Source organism: Brachyhypopomus gauderio, chromosome 9, assembly GCF_052324685.1.
Source record: "Brachyhypopomus gauderio isolate BG-103 chromosome 9, BGAUD_0.2, whole genome shotgun sequence".
Classification (NCBI taxonomy): Eukaryota; Metazoa; Chordata; class Actinopteri; order Gymnotiformes; family Hypopomidae; genus Brachyhypopomus; species Brachyhypopomus gauderio.
In genome coordinates, this window is record NC_135219.1 from 18,162,287 (window position 1) to 18,184,121 (window position 21,835).

The 21,835-nt window shown below is 40.1% G+C and overlaps 1 long non-coding RNA gene and 1 other non-coding gene across 2 annotated transcripts; both read right to left on the reverse strand.

Moving 5' to 3' along the window:
- Positions 1 to 2,758: 2,758 nt before the first annotated feature.
- Positions 2,759 to 2,852, reverse strand: LOC143523721 (small nucleolar RNA SNORD88). The gene has a single exon (XR_013133466.1). It is a non-coding gene; the product is annotated as a small nucleolar RNA SNORD88 (small nucleolar RNA).
- Positions 2,853 to 11,549: 8,697 nt separating this feature from the next.
- Positions 11,550 to 14,399, reverse strand: LOC143523318 (uncharacterized). Its single transcript, XR_013133294.1, has 2 exons — positions 12,241 to 14,399; positions 11,550 to 11,998 (listed from the first exon to the last, which is right to left on the reverse strand). It is a non-coding gene; the product is annotated as an uncharacterized LOC143523318 (long non-coding RNA).
- Between the last annotated feature and the right edge of the window lie 7,436 nt (positions 14,400 to 21,835).

Consider the following 21,835-nt stretch of genomic DNA (forward strand, 5'->3'; position numbering starts at 1 on the left):
AGTGATCTGTATGGGGGGTCATACGTTGGAGAACATTAAATGCTGGCACATCTGAAGAAATGTCAAAAGCTCAGATGCTTCAGAGTAGAAAATATTACAACAATCAGTTTTAACTATTACAGTGGAGGGCAGTCGTGTCCATTGTTAGTGTGAGCTTGTTTTACAATGTATGTGAAGATTTCACCCAAGCGTATCCTTGAAATTGCATTAAACCAAAGAATCCAAGTGAATGACTTATGAAAAAATCAGTCGGTTGAAATGAAAGGGCTTGAAATCAAATCAGCTCCAGGGCTTAACGGCACTGATATGGTGAGTGCCTGATGAATGCATGGGCGGCTTGCTCTATACCTCTCTTCCTCTGCTACAGGTATTTGATGCTTTCAAAGCACGACTGCAAGGTTAACCTCTATGCCTTGGAGGCCTTACAGAAGATAATCACACTGCTCAGAGACAACCTGGTCCAAGTGGTCTACATCTTAGTCCCAGCTATAGTGGACAATCACCTCAACTCCAAGAATAACGCCATCTACATGGCAACAATAGGTGCCATTCAAGCTCTCATCAATAACCTTGGTGGGTTATTTTCTCTCTTTACAAAACATCTTGAAGGACACATGCCACTGGGCTTTAGAAAAACAACAACAATGATTGTGTTCTGTTTTACCTTTGTATCTTTTGATGAAAGGTTGCTAGGTTGGGGAAAAGGTTCACACAAATCAGTAAAAGAATGTTCTTGCTCTTTGGCTAGATGTTTGTGGTGCAGATCAAATGGAAATCTCCTTTCATATTAAGGCACAGTCCAATATAAAGAAAAAAATATTTCTGTAAGACTGACAGGAGATCTTGCATTATCTGACAGCAGATAGTTAAATAATGGAGTTTACAGTGGATGTGCTTAGGCTCTTTTGTTCAATATACAGTGTCTAATCTTTTGTGGTTGTGTATACAGAAATATTCTACAAATTCAAATACATTATCAAAAAACAATTCTTTCAGAAAGTAATTCCACTGATATGCTAAGAGATGCCAGAGATAAAAAAAAGATAAAAGATATTTACCAGAAATACTATAATTCCTATATTAATTAATAATATTTATAATATTGATAATAATCATTCCAGAGAGTTACCATAGTTACCAAATACTGTCACTTTAGTTGAATTAAATCTTTCTAGGTTAAAAAAATGCTTCTGTAATAACCCAGTGCTGTCCAGGGTTGATTTATTTATCTTTGTTCCTTTTAAATATTCTTTTTATAGAGCTGGTTAGGGAACTCCTACCCCTGCAAGCCACAACTGGTTGAGCAGAAGGTGCTTCCTCTGCTCTGGTACCTCCTGGGGACCTCCAGCAACAGTGGTACGGTCCACGGGAGGGGTAGAAGCGTGAGAGGGGCCACTGTCCACCTATGCCAAGCCCTTCATGCCCACATGGGTCCGGCGCTGCTGGACTGCGCTGCTTCCCAACCTTCCAATATCCGCAAGAGCCTAAGAGAGTTTGTGAAGAACCTCCCGATCAACTGAGAGCTGCAAGCCAGACCTCCAGACCAAAATAAAGCCCAACATGGATTCTACTTGAAGATGGAGATGTTTGTGTATTTCTTACTGTGCCTGCACTTTAAATGAAAGAGAGAGGAAGAAAGTCAAACGTTTTTAACATTTTGAATTAGCAGAAAGCTAAATCCTTAAACTCAGAATTCCTTTTAAATAAGGAGCACAGATTTTAGCGAATCACATCAGGTTTAACATGCCTAGGAGCTCTGGTCTTTTTGCACTTTGAAATACTAACACTTATCATGATAACTGTTGTCATGGTGACTATAGATATATATTGTTCTATGATTGTTATTTTCTGTTGACATATCCTGAGGTAACTGTGCAGAATGTAATTTATCACATGCACAAGGAACAAGGATCTATAGTCTTTTTGTTGTTTGGTATGTGTAATGTGACTTTTCAATGAGGAGTCTTAAAAAATGAAAAAGCTACGACTCACAAAATTACTTTTGTATTCTATAGCCAGGGCTTAATTTGAGCCGGATCCTGCCGGAACAGGATCCAGGAACTCTCATTTTGAAGGGTGTGTTCCGGGAACTGTCTGCCTCGATCCAGTAACTTTCAAGCCTACTAATTATAAGTTATGAAGAAATCTGTATGCACTTCTGCACTTAAACACTTATAAAACACATGTAAATAATTTAAAAGTAATTTATATATACAAATTGGCTTGTTATTTTAACATTTGTGTGCCTAAGCGTTTTGTGATCCGGTGACATTGTGATTTTGTTTTGCGATCCGGTGACATTGTTGGCCTCTGACCCCTTGTCTCATGCCGCTGTTTGCGTTCTGGCATCGTTTGATTTTCAAAGTAAGCACTGTGTATAGCTAATAAGTGTAATGGCACAGTATTAACTTAACTCATTCTGTCAATAAAAGCTTGTTACTCCTATGATTGCAATTATATTTTTGTATGTGATAAAAACAATTGACAAACACATATAAAAACCAGAGGGCAGCAGATCATGTGAAAATATAATATTTGTGTAATTCACAACTTTTGGCCATGACTGTAGACCAGGATAATGACATTACAGAATTTCTTCACAGAGCCTCAGCCAGGTGGAGTCAAGTTTCAGGTGGAGTCAAGAGCACACCACCTGAAACAAAATTCAAGACAAAATGAGTCCCGCCTGTATATTTACAAAGTACGGTGATAAAGCTATTGAATCAGTTTCTTTAACATCCTCCCCCCCCCCCCCCCCCCCCCCCATATCAGACTCCACCATGTCAAGAGTAGAGGTGCACTTTTCTCGCCACAGACATTCAGAGCCCAGTGCAAAATCATCACAGGAGGAAACCTTCAGACTCCAGATTCAAGACTTAGTCAATCACGTACCTCATCCCCAGGATGCATGGACGATGTCCCCTGAAAGAGAAAACAATTGTCTTAGATTAACAGTCATGGCCTTTTATTCTGAATTGGTCTTATGCTTGTTTCCCGTGTTAGACATCTGTGACCACTGAATTCTGTAACCAGAGACCACCATGCATGTGTCGTCAAGAAATAAGGTAGGGTCAAATCCTGTTAACTGCACATGGGTACTCAATCGTTGATTGTAGTTTATAAGGAAATTAAAGCTCATTTCAAAATGAATTATTTATTTAGTGTGTATTTCTTGATTAAGATATGTGCTTGTATATACTTAGATATTTGTTAATGACATATTTGGCATTCTTAGCGAGGAGCAAAGTAAAATTTTCATTGTATCTAAGGAAACCTGTTCCCTCTGTGCATGACAAACTCTGAATTTGAAAAGATTAGGTAGGCCTAAATGACGTTTTCACGCATGCAGACAATTATGTTTTACGTTGCATGAAAAAAATCTGTTGATTCTAAAGCTTTTGGTTAAACGTCAGCTTATTCATTTCCTATTTTCTACTAACAAATGCCTAGGGTGGTTCGTACGATTGATAACATTTCTTTTCTGACAAGAAGCAGCACTATCCAACTCCAATATTTATGAGTCTCTTGAACAGAAGTTGATGGTCACCGATACCGGTGCATCACCAGTTAAGGATGCCCTCGCCGGAATACCGAAAGGGTTCGCCCTGAAATATTAATAATCCCCTCAGTCTCTGCCATGTCATTAGTAGAGACGCACTTTTGTCACAATGTACTTTTGGAGCCCAGTGCAAAACATCACGAGAAACTTTATTGGTATATGCACAGTAAAGAAACGTGTTGCTCTGTACAACGAAATAGTAATAAAGGATAAAATAAGCATGCAACATTATGATAAGTATTCATAAATGGAAATGTAAACTAAACAGAAATATAAACTGCTAAGAAGTTTATGTACATACAGTCATTGTGCAGTAGCGAGCTACATTGCTTGTTGTCAGACTGGTATGAAAACCCAATAGACTCAGCACACTTACAAATTGTCTAAACACACTTGGCACTGCCACATAATCTCCTTTCTGCATTTGCCACATGTGAACCTTTTACAAAAACCACAACGCTTAGTGGCACGGTTACTCTTGCAGCCACACTTAACCTGGCACAATGCCCTTTTCCCTGTGTCAGGTGTGGGTTGTTGCTGCTGAAACTCTACCTTGGACACCTCCTTGGCTTCCATATGAGACTGTGCAAGTTCTGTTGCAAGCTTCACCAAGAACTCGGACAGTCTCTCTTTTACCCCAGTGCATGCTTGAAAAAGCACATGTGCATTCAGGCATGAAATGTCAATCATGTTATAAAACACAGCGACTGGCCAACGCCGTGTTCCTGAACGTACACTGTACTTTCGCACCATTTGGTCCATGACATCCACACCACATTTTAGGCTGTTGTAGTCTGTGATTGTGTTTGGCTTTTTTTTTCGGGTGTCTCCAATCTCCACCGTACTGTGCATGCTACTGAGGATGCAGACAGTCTTTTTCCGTCTGGGCGCGTAAACGGTCAGCGTGGCACCAGAGGTTGAAAACACCTGTGTACTAAATTCCTCACGGCCCAAATTCTTTTTGACAGAGTCTGGAAGCTCACGACGAATCTTGTTTACTGTGCCAAGGAGGGTGGTCTTCCGGCCCAGCAACTGCCTTGCTAGTGACAGTGAGGTGAAAAAATTGTCTGTGGTAACAGTTCTTCCTTGGTCCATAAATGGTTCCATAAGCTTCATCACCACATTTTCCGATAGTCTTTCCCCCACGGGACGACTGGAGTCTTTGCCAAGATATGGAATGATGTTGCATACATACTTGGATTTCAGGTCACATGCCACCCAGAACTTTATCCCAAACTTGTCGGGTTTTGTTGCAATGTACTGAAGAAAAGAGCAACGGGTCTTAGTTGGAAAAAGTTGCTCATCTATGGTGATATGCCTTCCTGGGTTGTAACAAGTGATGCAATTGGCAGCGAAAGACCCCCAAACATTAGAGATTGCAGCAAACCGGTCAGTTGCAGCTCGTTCACTGCGTGTGTACTTGTCGTCAAAGTGAAGGTGCTGCATGATGTTCTGGAAGCGGTTTCGCGACATAATCTTGGTGATTAAGGGCACTCCCAGTGTTGTAGACCATGAGTCATGCACCGCTGGAAGGCGCACAACACCTCACAGGATGAGGATTGCAATGAACGCCTTTAGCTCAGCGAGGGACATGAACCAGTTTTCTTGCTGTGTCTGGCGTGCATGCTGGACAGTCCACCCCTGTATGATCCGAAGCATTTCAATAGAAATGAAACAGAGGAAACTCTCTAAGCGACTCGATACTTTCCGTAGGGCAAAAGCAGTTGGCTCTCCATTCGTGGTATTGCATTTACTTGGGCTTGGATGCACTCAGTCATGTCTTCCGATCTGTTCTTCATGCCACACTGTGCCGCCTTTTGCAGTCTCTGTCAGCCGCCCGTGTGTCTCCACGCGACCCCTCTTTACTGGTGATGAAGTCTCCTCATCTACAGGACCATATGTTTGAGATTTGATTAGTGAAAGGTTGAAATAATGTGAAATTGACAAACATAATATTTGAAACGTAGCCGGCGATTGGCGGGTTCACACACAAATAGGTATTTTGGCCTTAATGGGGGGGGGGGGGGGGGGGGGGGGGGGGGGTGTGCATAAATAAATTAATGTGCACAAAAAGATTCAATTGAGGCACTAAAGGCCCAAAACGATCAAAATGTGTATTGGGAAATTGAGTCAGATCAAAGAACTAAATCACATGCTGAGATCAGCAGTGTGTGTGTGTGTGTGTGTGGGGTCTTATGTATGTACTATTCAGTCAGTTCCAGTATTTGGCCAGTAAATGGAGCCCATGTAATACCATACTGATATTACAGTAATGAAATAAGACATTTTAGTGAAATAAAAGGTTCATTTCTGGTCAAGCAGTGCACCTTTTGTTATGAGATCTAATTGCAAAGTTATTTATCTCATTGATCTGACTCATACAAGACCCTTTATTTGTCTGTATTCTGCATAACCGGATTGCAGCATGAGTTTTTATGATTTCTTAGGTTTTTGGACAATGCAGCGACAGGCCAATTTGAACCAAACTTGGCATACCTGAAGGACCTGTCTATAAAAGGCTTTGAAATTGGGAGTTGATCAACATGTTTATATGAATTATAGCAATATAGGTCATATATGGCCTCAATGATATAATGGGAAAATGGACCCACCTGAAAATAAAAAAAATCCAACAATTTTTAAAAATAGTTTACCTACAGTGTCTACAGATTATGCCCATGCCACTCTTGCCATCATTGGATCAAATTCCTAGGACTAGTTCGAAAAGTGCTATTTTCAAACAATTGATGAATGTGACAAAACTACGCCTTTTTTAATAGGACTTGTAATTGCAAAGTTGTCAGGTGGACTGCAAGGAATCAAAAGAATCAAGTTTCATTTTCCTAAGCAAAGATTTGGAAAAGTTATGCATGATTCACAAATAGTGCCACCTAGTGGCCAAATGTTTCAAAACTGCACAGTGTGACAGTCCTGAGATGTGTGTGAACCCTAAATTGCAAAAATAGGTTTCCCCACACTACGTGTGTGAACCCCAATTATAATTCCAAAACATCTCAAGTATGCCACCTTGGAAGTAATGTAGGATTGTTTTCACACAGCAATACGTGGCATATATATATATATTTAAATAGTTTATCTTTTGAAAAAATGTCAATAGGTAAAGATATTTCTACATAAATTTATACAATAAACCCTCAACTACTTGAAATAGAATAATATTCGAGTAATTTTAACTTATCCAGATGGTACTTTTTGCAGTGTCTCTTCCAAAAACACAACACCCATAACTGACAAACAAAAATAGGAAATCTTACCAGAAGAGATTTCAGAGTCACTACTCAGATCAAGAGTTATTTCTCCTCCATCAGAGTCACAAGGGTCGACATGGTTGAGGACCACGTCCAAAGCCTGCTGTGTTCTGCAAACCTTTGCCATCTTTGCTTCTAAGTCGAGAGTAAGTGAAATATAGCAACATGGATTTTTATCCACATGTAGGTGGATACATACATAATAGTCATAATAGTTCACACTACCACCCATCACACCCATACCTGTTCACTGTTACCTGGTACCGGCATATTTCGATCTAATGGCTGCAACAACATTAAAAAAATATATAGAACCCATCTCAGTTACCTCCATTCTGTACATTTATAATATTGTAATATAGTACTAGAGTGAGAAACCTTTATTCTATTTTATTTCACCATTTCTTCTCCATCGGAGTCAATGGATCAACACAGTTCATACAATCACCCATCCCCCCCCCCGTTTAGCATTACCTAGTAGTGGCTGCATGTACATAAAGGATGGCTTTTATTAGACCTTTATTCTATTTTATTTCACTTAGCATGTAGCCAGATAGGCCATTTACTTTGGTGCAGTTTATTAAAGTCTATGCACTTTATTAACAAGTTTCCTATGTCTGCAGTCATCTCTCTCCATTATTAAACTGACAACGACATTATTTGAACTATAATTCTAAAACATCTCAAGTCTGCCTCCTTTGTACTAATTTTGGATTGTTCTCACTGCAAAAGGAGACATGCTGATTGGTCAAAAATAGCTAAAGTTCTGATTTTTTCTTAAAGGGTTTTTTTCTTCTCCATCTGAGTCAATGTATCAACATAGTTCACATAATCACCCATCCCCCCGTTTAGCATTACCAAGTAGTGGCTGCATGTACATAACAAAGGATGGCCTAAACATTTGGCCTGCGGGCCAGAGTTTGGACACCTCTGCATTAGGCCATCATGTCCATTAGTGCAGTTTTCATTAGCCTGCAGCAAATTCTGAAAATACTAATGAATATGGCCTGCAGCAAATTCTGAAAATACTATTGAATATGGCCTGCAGCAAATTCTGAAAATACTATTGAATATGGCCTGCATAAGGAGCATGAGCTCAACTCTGCCTGGCCTAATGGGATGCAAATGACCCCAGCACTGCCATTTGGCACTCTCTGCTAGAAGGAGTCGTATGAAAATGCTGGTAGTTGCAGTGTTAAAAGATTACAGTACCTTTAACAGTCACTACTACGACAAATTAACAGAATTGTTGTGCATTTGTCAACGTACCAGAGGTGTCACACGTCGAAAAGGCTCTGACAATACGGCTTTTAGCAACGGCAAACATCAACTACAGAATAGAATAGAAAAACCGGTAACGTCTAAACAAATGCTTACCAATTGCTGCAGCGCTTCAACAGCTACTTGCAAGGAGCCCCTTTCCTGCTCAGAAGAAAGATTGAAATGTGGCCAAGACAGGCCAAGATGGTGGTTTTATATTGTGAGTTCTCGAGGACCCTTAGGTATCCTGATGAGGCGCCTATTCAAAACATCAACGAGTGTATCAAAATAAGAGTTCACTGTCACGTCAAACGTTTGTTTGTTTTTGTTTCTGTTGCATGTTTTATGTGTTGTAGTGTGATCACTGTTTTCAGAGTGTTTGTCTGTATATCTTACCTTGTAGGGACTTCTGCAAGTAAGGGCCAGAATAAATGGCATGTAGACATTTGTAATTAAACATTACATGCATCATACAAGTGATTCAAATAAAATAAGTATATATTATATACATATAATATATACATATACAAATGATATATACTATATAATATATATTATATACATATATACAAGGCAAGGCAAAGTTTTTGCAGATGTTGGATGGGAGGACTTGGCAGTTTGGAAGGGTAAGTCCAGTGTGGATTAATACATATTTAGGTGTTCTTTAGGACTTTTAATTTTAACTTATTAAATTGTAACCTTGCTAATTGGGAAGATACATGGAGACATGTTCCAGAGAAGCTCCATGGAGTACTCATTGTGCAAGTTTCAGTGTGACAAAACTTCACATGCTTCACTCTGCTTGTACCCCGAACATGACTGCCGTTTGTGCAGATGGCAACAGAAAACTCTATAGGTTTTGACAGTCAGCAGGGTAAAACTGCTTTATGCATAATAAATGTATGTAAAATGTATGCAACTGTAGGTATCGGGGGTGGACTGGCATACATTACTACCGGGGATTTCCCCGGTGGGCCAAGGGGAAGTATTGTTTCCATTCTAATGGGAGGTAAAAGTTAATATGTTTTACAAAACCCCTTAACCTGGGGGGTATTCCACGAAGCGAGCTAACTCAGTAAGCCGGGCTTTTTAAGACAAGCCTGGCTCATTTTGCTCAAATTCGGTTCCACGAAAGAGGCTAGACTTGAGCCTCGCTCAGTTACTACAGCAACATATACGTTTGAACTAACCTGCTCCGTACCAGGCTAGAGTTGAAGCTTAGCTTAGCGGGACCGCTTCTATTGGCTCAGCAGCGTGATGTCAGTCTCGCCATCCGGGAAACAAAATTGAGGAACAAGGTTCCGCTGCAATTCTATCCATTAAATTGCTGTGGATGTAGCATATCATATCATATATTTTTATACATTTAATGGAGTACTGTAATTATTAGTTTGGAATGATTGCAGGTCATTATTATCAAAATGTAATAATTATATTTCCAAATGCAATTTATATTTCGATCTTCAGAGTACATATTCATTGTTAATCAGCGAGGTTTTTGCACATTTTAATGTATTGGTTTAATCTTAACAAATTCAGGTCAGTGTAAAATGGAATACAGTGTCTAATCGCAGTTATGGTCAACAAACATACATTAGCATAAACACTATATCACAAAAATACAATTCTTTGTACCTGAGTATTAATAATAACTGAGTAATTTAGGTGAAGATACTTTTAGGTATATATTTATCCCCACACTTCCTCTTTTGTGTTCAAATTACAAGCAAATCATATCACTCCGCAATTCACATATGTTCAGTATAAATAATGTAAATGTGTGGTTAACTTAATGGTGCAAAAAGGAAATTGATACAGACAACTACCTTACCAAGATTTTCATACAGGTGATACAAATAATCCAAAATGTATGCTATAAAAGAACAGCTAACAGTGAAGGCTGAAGGCTGATTGACCATGGCATGCCCATTTGTAGAAAATCCAGTAGATGAGGGAGCGTGTATAGTGCACAGAGCATTCATGCTACCAGCTCCAAGGTCATTCCAGGACAGGACAGATCCACTGGGCTTTCCGGATGACTACTTATTTGAGCACTACAGGTTCAGAAGACACAGTATTATATATCTTTGTAAATTACTGGGGCCATATATTGAGAAGAACACTAGACGTAGTAGAGCTCTTACCAAACCCCAAACAGTCTGTATCGCTTTGCACTTCTTTGCCAGCGGCGCATTTCTGTACAGCGTTGGGTATGCAGAACATCTTAGTAAGGCGACGGTCTGCTGCGAAATTCGATAGGTTTGTCTTGCGCTTAAGCGTTTCCTTAATATATTCATTAAATTCCCTGGTCACAGAGGCATCCTTCCCATAAAAGAAGCTTTTTCAGAACAGCAGTAACTTGGAGTTAAATTTATATGACTTTAAAAGAGACTCTTATCCAGAGCACTTACCGAAGTGCTCTGTATTCATCTTGATCAACTATTTCATGCTAAAATTCATTCAATTCAAAACAAATTGAATTCTCCAGGATTTCCAAATGTCATTGGTGCTATAGACTGCACTCACATCAGGATAAAGGCTCCATCTGGACCCATGGAGGCAGACTATGTGAACTGAAAATCATTTCACAGCATCAATGTACAGGTACATGCAAGTTTTGCCCACCCAACAGAAATTGTAAAGCATGTCGCTCCATGGGTTTGAACAACTTTCACCCTTTGTCACTTTTGCCATTGTTCTAGATGGTTTGCACCAGCCAATTTCTATTCTCCAACATTGAAGCAAAATGGCCCGGCTCGGTGCACAATATTTCGTGCCTCCTCACTGGCACAGAGGTTTGCCGAAGGTAAGAATACTCCAACCACACAAAATAGTGCAGATTTGGCCTCAGTGTTTAACTCTACTCCTTATAATTGTAGGTGCTTTTCCTGGCTTACTGCTTGGGGATAGGGGTTACCCCTGCCAACCTTTTCTCCTTACCCCATATGCAGACTCTACAACAGATGCCGAGAGGAGGTTCAATCGTGCACATTCAAAGACAAGGGCATGCATTGAGATGGCATTTGGACAGTTAAAGAGCAGATTTAACTGCTTGCGCCATCTCAGAGTGACCCCTGAGAGAGCCTGTGACATTAAAGCAGCCTGTGCAGTTTTGCACAAGGTGGCAATACTGCAAAAAGGAGTAATGCCAAGAGTGCAGTTGGACTCTCCTGTCTGACCCCTGGATACCTCCCGGACTCTGCCCTCGCCTCTCGACCCTGGACCGCACTGACCACCGCTCCCACGCTACTGCTCTGCACCTGCCATACGTCACTGTGCTCATCGTGTGGCTAGTTACACAGAGTTATCCTAATAAAGATCGTGTTATTCCGCATCAGGATCCCTCTCAGCGTGTTCTATACGTTACAAAGACAGAAGTGTTACCGCCCGGTCTAGGTCAGACGGTAACAGCGAATTAATGTTGGAGTGATTGAGGAGTGAAATATAAAGGGGAACCGACAACACGTTCAATAACATGTATTTGGACCACATGAAAATGCAGAAAATGCAAGATGTAACAAGCATTGGCTTAGCACCACTGACTTCAGGTAGGCCACGCTGAAAACGGGAAAAGAAAACTACCTGGTGCTAAGCGACTTCTTTTAAACTTACACAACAACAACCAAGAAAATAAAAGAGAACACTACATAACAAACACAACTACGCAAAAACAGAAACACAGTCCACCACACACACACACAAGAACAAGGGGCAGTCTAACAAGTCTCGATTACGGTTAGCAGATGTGTATATATATCCAAAGTCATCCCCAAAACAGGGAGATCAAACGAGGAGAGCCTGCCACTCTCTCCTGCCGTCTTCACCCCCAGGAAGCCTTTTGTAGCTGTGGACTGGGACTGACTTGTCAGGCACCACCCAGAACCATGTGACCCCATCATCCCGGGCGCACCTGAAAGAGATTACAACACAACACACATTCCACAGCACATCACGCTCCCTCGGGAGAACAGCACAATCACACAGCAACAACTCATCACGCTCCCGTAAGAGAATAGTACAATGTGTACAGTAATAACTCATCTCGCTCCTGCAAGAGAATAGTACATATCAGGGTACATATCAGGACCTAACAGAAGTATAGTCAAGATTGAGAAGTATTTATTCATGTTGAACTGCATAACTACTACTCACTTGTTCTCTTGTAGAGGTGTGAGCTCTGGACATGGAGGTCTGAGGGTCTTCTCTCTGTTCTTCCATTTCCTTTAAACACAACACAAATCATGAGATCACACAGCACATTAACAGACAGATACATAGACACACACGACTTACAGCTGGCCTTTCTGAACAGGCAGAAATTTCTTTCTGGTTGCTAAAATATTTTATACAGTTATTTAAAATGGTGTTTTACCTTTTCCTGCATATTGGACTAATCAACTGTACTTACCATTCTGGAGTATATTTTTATATTTCACCTTGACCTGCTGCCACGTTCTCTTAACCCCGCTCATGTTACTTCTAAATCAGGAAATTATTAAATAACATTATTAATTTACTATAACACTTTTAAAATGCCAATGAATGGATTAAATTATATGCTCACGCATTTAGTCTGTCTGCAATATTTTGCCAGACAGCTTCTCTGACTTTATGAAAACAGGACGTGTTGCCATTCTTCGTAATAATGTATTTATATTCCTCATACAGACGTATAAGTAGCTCATGTTCAGCAGAAGAAGCAAAAAAGCTGCTCGTTCCTTCAGCTCTTTCGACATTTTCTTGCCTTTTCGAATATCGATTAGTGAGGCTGTGTAAATACTGTGTGCACGCGCATGATCGCCGATTACAAAAGCCTGGCTTGAATTAGCGGGAACAGGTTGCGTCTGGATTTCGTTAGTGGAACGGAACTAGACGGAAGTGAACTGTTTGGTTAACTCAAGCGAGGCTCACTCTAATAAGCGCCGCTTTCATAAGCTCGCTTCGTGGAACAGCCCCCTGTTCTTTGACCATCATGTGTGTTTATTTTTTCTGGTGAGGGAATGTGGGATTTACTGTTGAGGTTCAAAGATACCTGACTGACCCAATAGTTCCACGGTTTATCTCCACCTCTATCAGCTTGCACTGGAATTTTTATGTACACCAGCCTCCTCAGTGCTGTGTGAGGCTTGAAAAATTGTGTCCCAGCACAGTGGAACAAATCCTCTTTTTGAATAAAAACTGAAAACAAAGATGCTAATGTCCACAATCACTAAAATCACTAATAAATCAAACTTGTTTTTCCACAAGCACTTTTGTTATTTTTACATCCATACATAAACATTCACGATATACGTATACATATTAAAAAATGTGATTAATTTTAAAAAGTGTAAAAATAAGAACCCAAACCAGCTAGATATATAAGAAACAACAAATCACAACAAACCAAACAGATTTCCTTTATTGACTTATTGACAAAACGTGAAAAACTTTAATGAAACAATATGGAGTTAAAGGCTAAAAATGAATAAATAAAAGACGCTGCTTTCACTGTCCACCAGATGGCGATAATGTCCACTGCTTCATGAAGTTAACCTTTTTCCGGTACAATGGCCTAGGTGCACGCACCACTTCCTCGTTGGTGTCAGGATGGTACCGTATTTCCGGTTGGTATGCGGAAGTGTCGATGTCATGGCCGAGTCTAAATTCACAAGGTGCCTGTTGGAGTTCCCGAAATTTACCATCAACGATGTGCGTCGTATTGTCAGAGCATCAAGTACAACGACACAGAGTCAACTTGAAAAGGGTTTCAAGTTCTACGTTTCATCCTACCTCTGCAATTTTGAAGGTAAGTGGCCGACGCTAGTTAGCTAGCTAGCCTGAGGTGGCAGTCTAATGAAGTGATGTTGTTTTTAGTAACGAACCAACCTGTCCTAGTACTAGAAATGCCTTTTTAAAACATGTTTGTATTTCTGATGGAAGTATCAGGCAAAAGTAAGGCTAACGAGATAACAGTGAGGGCTCACTGCTACAGATCTATGAAGAAAACAGATACGCCACACCAGCTGAGAGTAGGACTGGTTAAAATGACACGAGTTCTGTTCAGTGTCACGTTCAAAGTTCTGTTGAACAAGTTCAAAAGTGAGTTCAACACAAGTTCAATCTTTTATCCTTGCTCTTACTTCACGTAAGCTGTGATAACCATAGGCATTGGTTTTCAAAGCTTACAATGGTAGCCAAATGCAGAGTAGCTGAGTGGGAATCATTAGCAGTCTATTTTGCCTATAGTAAACAAATGGGAGTTTATTTTACAGTTCGAGCTATTGTTATCTACCTCTATGACTCAAAAGCAGAATATAGTCCACCTCAGCTATTCTTCAAACTGCATTTTCTAAAATCTGTCAATCTGTCTTTCAAATCTTTCATCTTAACTTCTTTATTAACATATGGCTGCAACACTTACACCTATTAACATATTCTGATAACACTCTTCAAGAAGCAGTTGAAGTAAAACCTGCACTGTTCTGTTGTTGGTGGTGGAAACAACAAAATAATATAAATATAAGTAGGCCTGTTTCACTCCTATGTGTAAGCATTTCATCTGGAGTGAAAATGAAGTTTAAATCTAAAATATATTTAGTTTATAGTTGCTCACTGAACTAGTAGATTGAAACATGCACAACACTGTAGAATAGAAAGACAGTATAGCCAAGTGTTTTAAGAGTGATGCAAAACAGCACAAACATTACATGAGACAATAGACAAGTGACATTCACCACTAACAACATGATGGGACAGATATTGCGCCTATTGACATTGCTGTCTTCTTTTCAAGATACTAAATTTTGCCTCTTGTGTATTTCAGATGACATTACGTGATTCAATGCCAGTTGTGCTCATTAACAGGGGAATCTGCAACCACTTGGTTGCATTGCTTTTCCAGACTGCTCATTATTCTGAATCTGGCATGTCTGTCGTCCCTCCTGTCCTTTCATGCACACAGACAGAACAGAAGTGGCATAAACCACCAACAATGGTTTGTCTTATTTCATTATTTAATGTTAGTTAATGTATCACAGTCACTTTACTAACACCATCTTTTAAATTAATAGGGGGTGAAGCCTGGACCCGTGGATGCCATGGTTGTCCTAAAGCCAAAACCAGGTGCTACTACAGCCAGTGGAGTTAGGTATGTAGTACCAAATTTAATAGGCAGATTACAGTGTGTGGTTAAAAATATATATGCTTTTGATCATCTGATAAGACGATCTGATCTGTTCTCTTCAAAATTTAATTTAGCTTTGTTGTACTTCAGATTAGTGTTGTCAAAAAAATTGATATATCGATACGTATCGATACTGAACATTCTGAAACGGTACAATACTCGTTTCCCTTAAGTATCGATTCTTTTTACATAAAATGCGCTTTCGTTTGACCCACCCAAGCTGCCGTAATGCACAGGACAGTTTGTAATGCTAATATGGCAGCTTAAGCAAACGCAGTGCTGTTGGATTCGAAGCAGATACAGATGGAAAACTGAAGGACTTGAACAAGCCCGTTTGCAAGCGGTGCTTTTGGAACATTTCAACGAAGGGCGCTAAAGCCTGGTTGAGTGACCATAGCGCTCGACTCCGCGCGCACCTCGTGCGAACCTCCGCGAGCGGTGGAGGCTTTATACTTTCCGCTTTGCAGTGTTGTCCGAAACTATATGTGGTAGTATAAAAGAAACACCCCTCAAAACAGGGGAATGAACACTTACCTGACGAATTTTAATGCTGCTTTGTGTTTCAGGTTTGAAAAGTGCTGCAATTTAGGCTAAAGTACTTGAAAATGTTGAAATTGTAACTACTTCATTTCACAACAAATATCTGTCTGACTGAACAGTTTTCATGTATTACGTTAACAAATACGAGCCTCTTGTAATTCCAGGATGAAACATGAGAGAACGTGAAGACGTTAAGATTGGGCGTTTTGAAAATAAACAACCATTAAATAATGTGATTAAAAGCGCAATATTTCGAATCATTTCGAGTATATGTATAAATATTTAACTTAATTAAGTTTAACGTGCTGGGAAATATTGGTACAAGCGCTTGAATTGAACCCTGCAAACATGACTTTGTTCATTGCGCTGAGGCGCGGCGCGTGCGAAGTTACAAAATTCGAGAGGTGCACGACCTCGCGTGCGCCGCGCTTCAGCGCGATGAACAAAGTCATGTTTGCAGGGTTCATACACCTTGTGGAATACAAACACTTGTATGTCACTTTCAAGGTCCATTTCAATATTTCCCAGCACGAGCAAAGACACTTTGTCAGATGTTCAAAAGACGTCCACTGAAAAGCCAGAATGAAAGTTTTAGCGACGTCTTTTTTAAACGTCTATTACTGCCGTTCAGTTGCAGTTTTTGCACGTCCTGACATCCAATAAAGGTCCTAGTCAAACGTTCAGATAGAAAACTCGTCATAGACGTTCATGTTAAGTTAAAAGGTTAAGGTCCTAGTCACACTGTCAGATTTTGAACGTCCACCAGACATGCAAAAAAGGGTCTGGACTGACCGACGTGATACAGACTTGATTTTAACGTCTTTCTGACGTCGCATGTTTGTTGGGATAAGTTAAATATTTATACATGTACTTGAAATTATTCGCTTTATCATCACATTATTTAATGGTTGTTTATTTTCAAAACACCCAATCGTAACGTCTTCACGTTCTCTCATGTTTCATCCTGGAATTGCAAGATGCTCGTATTTGTTAACACAAAATAACTGTTCAGTCAGACAGATATTTGTTGTGAAATGAAGTTACAATTTCAAGCATTTTCCAACACCTTTTGTGGCCTTGTCACAGTCACACCTTATTGAAGAGGCACCAAGATCCAAAAGTGCTACACCTGAGTGGCATTCACTTAGGAGAGAAAGAGTAACTGCCTCACATTTCAGAGAGGTGAGCCACGTTAGAGGTCCAGGTGCTGCAGAAAGGATAATCCGAGGGACACGACAAACAGCACATGTGAAGAGGGGACTTGAAATGGAAACAGAGGCCTTAAAGGACTGTGCAGTTCTGAAAAACTTGAACTTAACCAAGTGTGGGCTAGTGATTCATCCAGATGCCTCTTGGCTGGGTGCATCACCTGATGGACTTGTATATGACCCACTTGAGCGTCCATCATTTGGGCTTGTTGAAATCAAGTGCCCAAATGCACAAAGCTATGTAGACTGCAAATTCCTCAAAGTGGCACAAGGCCTACACAAATTGAAGGAGAGCCATTGTTATTATTGGCAAATCCAGTTCCAGTTATTGATTACTGGTATGCAGTGGTGTGATTTAGTTATCTGTGCCCATGATGATATCTTTATGCAGCGAGTTTACAGAGATAGCAGTGTATTACAAGAGGTGAAAAGGAGGTGTGACATGTTTTTCTTTAACACTTACATGCCAAAATACCTCTCTATGCCCAAGCAATAGAAAATCATAATGAAGACATGAACTCATGAACAATTAAAACAATTTCAATTTATTCTGTCAATTGTATTACTATTGTATTTGTTTCATTTTTTACAAATACAGTAAAAGTTAAGAAATACATAATGTTGTATTGTGTTGTCAATTTTACATATAAAAGGGAAAGCATTTTATACAATTAATCATATTGCACTGTACCTTAACATTGCAGCCAATATTTACAGACTAGCATGACCTAAAGCAGGGGTCGGCAACCTTTTTGACTCGGAGCCACAAAAGCAAAAATAATTGGAAATTTATTTCAGTGACGATGACATGTCACTCAAGCGAACCGAAACTAAATACCGGACATTTGTGAAATTCCACCCGAACATTTTTTTAAGTCTCAAAAATAATATACGGTAATTAAATACTCATTAATTTTATTCAAAAGCTGAGCCGCATCAGAGGGATCAAAGAGCTGCATGCGGCTCCGGAGCCGCGGGTTGCCGACCCCTGACCTTAAAGGGATCATTTTAAGGTTAGAGAAAAAAAATAAATAAATAAATCGCCGTAATTCACATTACATCATCTGTCTAATTCTGGATTGAGATTAGCCATTGTTTGCCCAGGCTTTTACCAAGGGGCCATTTTGATAATTCACCAAAAGACAGGCAACAGTAAAAATTTGGTTTATGCTCCCTGTGATTGAAAGGGGGATCACTGTGCTGAATATTTTATGTTCTTTGACTCTGCGAATCACACGCTCAACATGGACTCTCAGTCTTGCAATGGACTGTGACGTTCTGATCTCTGACCTAGACAGTTGAGCTCTCTTTGACAGAAACGTGGGTATGTGGACTTTGCATGGAACGCAGTCTTCAACAAGGAAACCCTTGTCCACCATGATGGCCATAGATGGGTCAAGGAGGGCCACAATGCCAGACTGCTTTAAGATCTCTTTATCACTGATAGCACCTTGATAAAGAGAAGACACAAAGGTCACTGCGCCATGAGGGGCTATCCCAAGCAACCATTTGAATGTACAGTGTGATTTATAAGTGGAAAACACTTCACTCTGAAGGAGAAGGGAATTTGGAGTTTGACATCTCAGTTCTGTGGAATCTAAAATTATTTGAGTGTCAGCGTAGTCCTGAAACACATCTGGGAGGTGAGTTTTCACAGTGTCCACATCTAACCAAACATAAACAGCTCCCAATACAGTATAAAGGAAGTTGGCCCAGGTGTTAATACGACTAACAGTTGACCGATGGATTCTAAATCTATGGGCCAAATCCTTTTGCATCAGTCCCAATGACGGGTAGTACATGAAGAGAAAAATCTCATCAATTGCTTGAAGAACCTGGGGAAAAAATACATTATCCTATTGTCATATTACATTATGACTATCAAAACTTCTTTTGATGTAAAGATTAATTTGAAAATGATGACATAACATGCTTTGTATGGACAACAGGAAAACATTTACCGTTGTACTGGCAGAGTGAGGGACCTGATCAGTCTTCTCAACAGTCCGTGCGCTTGTAACCCATATGATGATGTGGGTGGCTGGCTCTATTTGCTTCCAAAAGCCCATCAGGTGGGCATGGTTTGCAAATCTGTGGAATATAAAAGTTATATATAAAGTTATATAATCGCTATTTCATTCACAATGTATTTCAGACACCAGAGAAGGCCCATCCGTATACTGTGTCCTGCCATATTTTGTATTTACCTGGTAAAGAATCGTATGTCGTCATCAGAGGCAGAAAACCGCTCCAAACAGAACTTGCTGCGGACAGTTAAGTCTTCGATTTGTTTTCGGAGCCTTGATATCTCCTCGCGTAGCTCTTCATTTTCATTGAGGGAGAGATCAAGCGCAGCAGGCTCATTACTGACGCAGTAGTCATGTTCATGACACGGTAAGGGGTCATCATCATCATGGTCAGTCTGCATCTCTGTTAGATCAGTGTTGGGTGGACGCTCTGTTCTTTCCCATACTCCAGATCATGGAGTTGGAATAGTATAGTTATTCCATTGAAATAGCACAGGAAAAGCTCCAGGTCGCAGTCGTCGTCGTCCAGCAGGAGTGGGAGGTTCGAGCAGATCAGCAGCGATAAAATGTCGCAAACACACTCGGGAAGTACTCGTGACGATAAAATGATCTCTCCTGATCTTAACCACCCATTGTTTCTGCAGTTCTGAGTCCTTTGGAAAGGTGTGGAAGCTCAGGTAGGAATTACACCTTGTCGATGCTGTGCAGAATGGCACACAGCAGTGGTGGTTGGACCTGCTGTCTGTACGTTGTTGAAACGATACTTTTTTTTGTTTACCCGTCATGTTTAGGACACATAAACGGACAGGAGATGAAGCAAACATTATCATCAAGGTTGGCAAGCTATCAAAACATACCAACTCAAAGGGTTAACATGATATCAGGCTCATGGGACAAAAATGATGGGAAACAAACACAAGTTGTAATATCCACAACATTAACATTTTCTTAATCCAAAATCGGCGCTCTAAACCAAACCTCGTCTTTATCAAGTCTAAACTAAACTTATAAAGGAGCAGCAGCAATAACTAAGCATTATATACCAGCCAAAGATAGAAGCTGTAGGTGGTTAGCGCCTAAGGCCAAGAAGCTACAGGGGCTAGCTAAGCAAACTAAAAGGCACAGGTGGTTAGAGAGCAAAGCTAAAGGTTGCACTCCAGTTATGTAGCTTAACTAAATCCCCAACCCATAAAACTCCGTATACAAGTGAAACATACCTGCTTTAACCCCATCAAAACTACTAATGACTCAGTTCTGCTCCCACAATAGTACTGCACCAGGAGGCGCCTCGTCTGGGCCTCTCCCTCGATATAAGAGCAGGACTAAACACTTAGTACTGGACACTAGTCTCACATTTAAAAGCAGAATACATGAGTAAAAATGCACCGTACCTTACAACAGCGAACACTCCGTAAAGTCGAGCTCACGCTCCAACCCTGTCGTCCCGTTGTGCTGCTTAGCTTAGCCACGCTATTGCTGCAAGGACCCCATGGTGCCCTTATCACATGCCTGATTACAGGCACACTGCAGCCTGTAACTACCTCACTCCTCCCATACCAACAAATCTGTGGAGGGAGCTAAAGATCAGGGTGATGGCAAGGAGACCCTCCAACCTCCAAAGAGTTGGAGCTCATCACTAAAGATGAATGGACAAAAATACCAGTGGAGACATGCAAAAAGCTGGTCAGCAATTACAGGAAGCGTTTGATTGCTGTAAATAAAGGCTTTTCTATTAATTATTGAGAAGGGTCTGAATAATTTTGGACATGCTACTTTTTGTTCAAATGTGAATAAAAGCTGAGAATTTTTTTTCCCCACAATGATGCTTCTTGTACATCATCGTATTATCTCCTGGGAGATTTCCAGTCAAAAATATAATTTCTGGTTAAATAAAAGTAAATTTAAGTCAAAATTTGACAGGGGTATGACTGTATATATATATATATATATATATATATATATATATATATATATATATATATATATATATATATATACACACACACACACACACACACGCGCGCGCACACACACACATCATGAAAGCACGTATTTGTAATGCACTTAGATGTATTTATGATACATATGTGAAACAAAAGTTAATATCATACTTTGCTAAAAGGTAAAAACATGTTTTTACTTTTTGTTCTTTCTGCATGTTTAGGGGTTAGTGATGTATTCTGTATTACAATACAATGTGGTATACTAATTCAAATGTTTTATGGAAGTTGTTTTAAGTTTCTTATATTTTAGCCTGTAGCAACAAGGAACACAAAAAATTCCAAGTCCAGCATTATGTCTGCACATACCGCTTCAGTCAGGATCACTTGGAACTTTTGTTCCATTCTGTCAGGGCATCAGGTAGAAATTTCACATTATAATTAGTCTTTTCAGTCCGTGAGCCAGAGCGGATATTGGTACCATCTGGGTGGGCATTCTAGTAGAGAATATACATCACTTGTTTACAATATTATAGACCTCTTCAGACACCTATGCATTTGTTTTTATAGCCTACCTGTGGAAGAAACATGGTTATACAGTTATTACCATACTTACATTTCATAGCCTGTGAGGAAACATGGTTATACATTTTCCATACTTACCCTCAGAAGATGTGTCTTTGATGACTATGAGTGTCCTCATTAAATATCTCTGTAATCTAAGTGTGCAAATGTTTTAGATTTTTTTAGGAGGCTGGAATAACAGTCCCACTGCAGGGCAGTTCCAGGGCATTTTCCATCGTCTGATGGTGCGCTGTGGTGTCTCACCAAGTACGTCGGGCAACGTGGCAGCACAAGATGAGACTG